The 6000-nt window shown below is 40.8% G+C and overlaps 1 protein-coding gene across 3 annotated transcripts in view; it reads left to right on the top strand.

The window, feature by feature from the left end:
* The first annotated feature begins 1347 nt into the window (after window positions 1-1347).
* Window positions 1348-6000, top strand: part of sncb (synuclein, beta) — a 312664-nt gene continuing 308011 nt past the window's right edge. For all 3 annotated transcript variants that reach the window (XM_079499912.1, XM_079499914.1, XM_079499911.1), the window contains exon 1: window positions 1348-1827. The gene's annotated coding sequence lies outside the window, so the exon portion shown is untranslated. The remainder of the gene's footprint in view (window positions 1828-6000) is intronic.

The following is a 6000-nucleotide window of genomic DNA, read 5'->3' as shown; positions in this document are numbered from 1 at the left end:
GCCATTTTTGTCTACTCAGTCTATGTTTCAGTGGAGGGCTGTGTGTGGACACTACAGTTCAGAATCCCGCCTACCAGTGGCATTGAAGAATTTAATAATAATAATAATATCTGGGATTTATATAGCGCTTTTCTTGACACTCAGACGCTTTACATGTGTTGGGGCCAGAATTTAGAATTAGTAATCAAAGCTAATAGTAACTGCAGGCTTTCTATTCCTGGAAAGTTAGCACGCCAAAACACAGTAGAAGCCATTTTTAATGTTTCCCAGGAAACAAAACGGGGAAAAAAAATCTTGTTTAATGACCAAACCTGCATGCCCATCAATGATGAACAAATGGTACCGTATTCAATTATAATCAGCATTAGTGGGGAGCATTCTGAAAATGGGTGAGGTTGACAGGTTGTGGAAGCTTGTAAATGAGACGAGCAGATAGATTAGATAGATTTCCAAACAAAATCAACCAGCACACAGGTACAGGTAGGCCTACTTCCTTATCCAACTATCCCAATCTCCTCCCATTACCACCCAACCAATGTCCATTCTGAGGTGAGATGCTCCATCTAGTGTTCACCACACATGTAAAATTTACACCCATGTAAAATGTGTTGGAGTTGGTCTCTAGTTAGTCTAGTGACTCCCAGACTTTTCAGGTCAAGACCCAAACTAGTGAAATTAGCACATCTACAAGTGCACAACCCATCACTTTGCAGTGTTATGAGCTTGTAGATCAGCTATTTTCACTTTATTTATTTTTATTTTTTTATGGAATTTCTTAGACTTGTTTAAAATGTAGGCTATACATTTCATACAGTAATAATAATAATAATAATAACTTGAATTTATATAGTGCCTTTCAAGAAACCCAAGGACGCTTTACAAAACAAAAAAACAAACTAGTTGCCAAAAGCCAGAGTAAAGAAATGTCTCTTCAGTGCAGACTTGTAACTAGTAAAATGGGAGTGACCCATAGAAATTGGTCCGTGACCCACAAATGGATCCCGACCCACTGTTTGGGAAACAGCTCGTCTAGAGACCAGAGAGAGACCACCAGTTTGAAAACAAACGTGTATTTCCGGTAAATGTCATTAGTCTAGTTTGTGGATATTCAGAACAAAATAATGTATTGCTAACGAGGGTCTTGTTCTTCTAGAAATAATCAAGATGAATGAATGAATAATAGGCTACTGCTCCTCCAAATTGCGCTGCCTGTGTCTGTCTACCCAAGTGTCTACCCCGGAAATACACTGGTGATGGTGTGATTACATTGATTTGGTCTTAGCATAAACACAGGTGTGATGATGACGCTTGTCTGTCCACTCGGGACGCGTATCGATCTGGGACAGGCCAGGGAGCACTATAGCTCCTGTGCAGGCTGTGCATTATTGTCTCGCCATAAAGGCTGTGCTACAACAAACGCAACAAAGATTATTATTGGTAACACGATACACCTGTGTGCTTATTATGCTACTGTACACAGCGGAGGTGTTGTTGACTTAGATGGAGTCCTTCCTCTTTCGAAGTGTATAGCGAGTTGGACAAGCTCAATGCCACAGAAGCTGTTATTGAAATTACTTTTCCCAACGGCAACATTTTATATGCATATGGGCATCTTATTTACAAAACTCTACAGTCAGCACTGCAGGGCAACTGCAGAACGCACAGCCTCCTAGTTAATTAAAAACTATCTCTGGACATGCATGAAGGGGGCCAGACTCTCAAACCTCACATATCATGGGATCAACATCGCTAATAAGGTGTGATATGTTTGCAAAAGGATTGGATTAAACTTCAAACCGACAGAGCTGCAAGGTGAAAACAACACTGGTAAGTTGATTATTGTGATCAGAGCCATCTACACCACTCTCTGATTGTGATGATATAGACTTGTCACTTGTGGATTGATTGATTGATTGATTGATTGAACATTTTACTAACAGTTTGTAGTACAGTTCAAGGAAAGTACAGGTGAATATACAACATCTGCTAAGAGGATAAAACCAGAAAAAGCACCAAGACTTGTTTATATAAGGGTCCTCCATTTAAAATTCATCAGAATATTAAAGACATACATACATGTACATACATACATGTTCTATGCAAAATAAATCACACCCATGTGAAGTGAGGGGCGCTCTTATCATGACAGACACTATGGGCTCTATCTAGCCCCTCTCGGGACCCTATGTTAAAGTTTTCTGACATTTGGATGACTTTACACGTAGGGTCCCTAACCATCGGTCATTATATATATGGTAATTATGGAATACAGACAGACATACCGCCGCAAACGCTTGTGCTGCGCTGTTTGTGTGATAGTTCCAAAAGAAGCATATCGGCTATAGGAGACAACGGAAACGTCAGAGAATTTTCCTTTGGCGCAGAAGCCGTTAAGTATTTTTAATCTTTGCTTGACCGTTTTGGCAGCTCTGAAATTCTCTCTTCCTTCCTTCCTTGACTTCCTTATTGACATCCCATTGTACCGCCTCCAGCGCCAGGTTGACTAGCTGCGCGTCCCTACGTTCCTGCCTCTGATCTGCTCTGTCGCAGCTAGCCACGTCCGTATGTTTATCATGTACATATGTTAGTTTGTTTGTGTTATTTGATGTCAGATTGTGAAAATAATAATAATAAAGTATTGAAAGAAAGCACTAGTCACTAGTGTATGGTCTGCTAGCGTGCTGCTTGCTTATGTTATGGATATACTGTTGACTGTCATCAGTAATACAACAAAAAAAATACTTAGCCTATAACAACAATAAATTACATTAAACAGTGCTTTAGGGCGGGTTTGCCGCAACCGCTGCGGTGTTTAGATATAGGCATCTTAGTAGTGTAGCGACCAGGCCCATTGCAAGTTGCTGCACTCTGTCGTCAACCCCAAGCTATTCCAACCTATCAAAATGAGCAGGGGTGAGGATACATGTGTGATTGTATGGACATCCAACATGATGTGCCCCATTAGTTTTAGATCACTGGTTCTCAAAGTGGGGTCCGGGGACCCTCGGGGGCGTCCATGGGTTCCGGGTAGGTAGCTAGCCTGACATGGGGCGGTATTGAGTTCACAATATAGCCTCCATCTGGGATTGCACAGGGATTGGCGTTGAAAACTGGATCTTGGCGAGGCCAGGTGTGATGGCATTGAGAAGTGCCTGTTGTAACTTGTAATTGTATTTTCTAGCGCCTTAAAATTAGAAAATTGTCCTCTATTCTTGAAAGCAAGCGAAGACATGACCTACACAGTACACATCCGACACGATAGTGAGTTTAAGTGTTGAACCTATAATGCTATCAAGCGTTCGTTAACACCTTTATCGTTTGTGTGGTTAGTGTTTACTTTCCAGCTGGCGCACAGCTACTATACGTCATGCAGACGTATAGTAGCTCCAACCAATATGATTGGTTGGAGTTAGCATGCCCAGACGGTCCCATCCAATCACCTGCCAAGTCGCTTGAAAAAGGGGATGGCTGTCTTCAGGAATTGGGCTACATAGATCCCAGATGGAATATGTTGTGAAACAAATTAAATGTGAAACAAGCGTCTCTTCCATCTGGCGGAGTCAGGTTATAGGCTGGCTACAGCTGGCACAATATCTTTCAGATGGGGGTCTGCGGCCAAATAAATATCAGGGGTGCTTGACATGAAACTGTTTGACAGTCACTGGTAACTGATTTAGCTAATATAAATCCTATATATTTCAATATCAGCAGGTGGCTGATATATACAGTATTTTTTTACCATAACTCCATGACACTGTCCATGGTGCTGAAATAGCCTACCCATTGGTGGTGGTGCTGATGAACCAGCATTTACCAATCGATAAATAATCCTTGGTGCTTAGACATTCATTGTGTCGTAAACTGTGGGCAAACTGTTTTATTTGTTTGTGTCCTTCATACAAGGCTTGTGTTGCGGCTTGCTTAGTTGGCGCATTAAGTGACAGTTTGTGTTTGTGAAAGGATATCGGCTATTTTACAGTTTTGAGGGGTGTGTGTGTGTGTGTGTGTGTGTGTGTGTGTGTGAGATTTAAATGGACTCTAGTACTATCCTCTTTCTAATACAATTTTCAAACGTTTCCCAGCGAGTGCTTGAATCTGTGTTTACTGTTTGCATTGACTGAGTAAGCCTCTCCCTTGGTAGGGAACGAGAGATGGGAAGTTATAATGTTGAGTTTAGATCGGTTTAATGTAATTTAATTACATTTTAATTTAGATTGTATGTACTGTATGAGGTATATGTTTTTCTGTGCCTACAGTTGTCGTTTAGCCTACTATAAGTTCATTACTATTCCCTGGAAATTCAGAAGACACAAAGGACAAAGATGGCAAGTTCATCTTAATAGTCTGAAAACGATAATTGAATTCACAGAAATAGACATGGAGAGAAACTAACCAAGAACCAGGCAGACAAACGCAATGTGGAAGGGAAAAATAGTACTACAGACTACTACAGAGCAATATGATTTTGAGAAGAGGAAAGACAAGTGCTTATTGGTCTGGTGGTTTGGATCGAGTGGGACTCCCTTCAGATAATGTATTTACGTTTTAAGCCTGAATTATACTTTGTCGCACAATGGCACTGCACTGCAGCCGATGCACAAGCACCGCAATCGTTTTTTTGAGATATTTGTACTTTACTTGAGTCCAATTTCCAATAATTTTACTTCTACTTCACTACATCTCGAATCCAAATATTGTACTTTTACATTTATTTGAAAACTTTAGTTATTTACTTTGTAGATTTTGATTATTTATTCCAAAACATACATTAACCACTTCAGCTCTATATACATTTTGGCCATTTGAAAATAGCTCGCAATGTGTCGCATTGTGAGCATTTAGATCTGCTATTTTCAAAATATTTTTAATACATGTTTTACATTTGAAAACTTGTGAAATGGAGACATTCTGAATTTCTGGACTACTGGACTACTTCCTAACTTTTGGTACTTTAAGTACATTTTGATGCCAATACTTTTCGACTTTTGCTCAAGTACATTTTGATTCCGGCCAGTTACTTTTATGGACTATTTCTACATTGCAGTATTGATACTTTTACTTACGTAGGTAAATACAAATCTAGTACCTTTTCCACCACTGGTGAGCCTGAGCCTGCATATTAAATATACGGTGTCGCGCATCGGGCTGACCAAAATTTGGTCAGCCCGATGCGCGACACCGTCTCATGATGGAGCACGAATAAACATCCAGTGGAGCGGGGCTTGTGCAGAAAGGCAGATGGCAGACACTCTAGTCTGGACAGAGGGGGAGAGAGAGTGGCATGATAGACGCTCTCTGATTAGACGGACGCATGGTCCATCTATGCAGTGCCAGCAGCCAGTCCTCCCACATTCACGTTGGCTCATTATATTTAATTATCGCTGTAAATGTGTGTGGGATTTTATTGAGTGCTGAATTTGTGAGAATCAATTAAAACCTGTACAATTCCTGAGTTGCCATGCCCTGGGTATATTGTAATTACTAGCTCCCTTTTAACGTTAAAACAGACAAATGTACAGTTCTAGACTGGCACAGGCCTATTCGGGAATTTCGGGTACGGTGCAAGTCGGGAACGATGTAAATTGGGAACAAGGTAAGTTGGCAATGCCTGCCACACCCAGCACTCGTTGTTAGAGTATACAGTGCAGTACGGGCGGGCACAGGCCTACTTGGGAAGGATGCAAATTGGAATGCATGCTACCCGGTTATGCCAAGGACATTTTTAACTTTTTAAAGGCCCGTTCATTGAAAAAATTATAATCATGAATTACCACAACTTTTACAACTCTCGTTCTAAAAAAATAGAGCGAGTCTAGTGTGTGCGTGTGCGAGTGCGAGTGTGCACCTTCATCAAGAGTGTCTTTAACTGGGTAATGGAACCATCACTTGACCGTTCTTCCAGTTAACGCTCCACACCATCTTTAGAGTTATTCTATCCTTCTTAGATCAATTTGGTATTCCTGATGTGTGGCAAAGGTTAACTCATTCTCATGCATAGAT

This window comes from Electrona antarctica, assembly GCF_951216825.1.
Source record: "Electrona antarctica genome assembly, chromosome: 1".
Taxonomy (NCBI): Eukaryota; Metazoa; Chordata; class Actinopteri; order Myctophiformes; family Myctophidae; genus Electrona; species Electrona antarctica.
The sequence above is the reverse complement of the archived record's forward strand: the minus strand, read 5'-3'. Positions and strand labels throughout refer to the sequence as shown.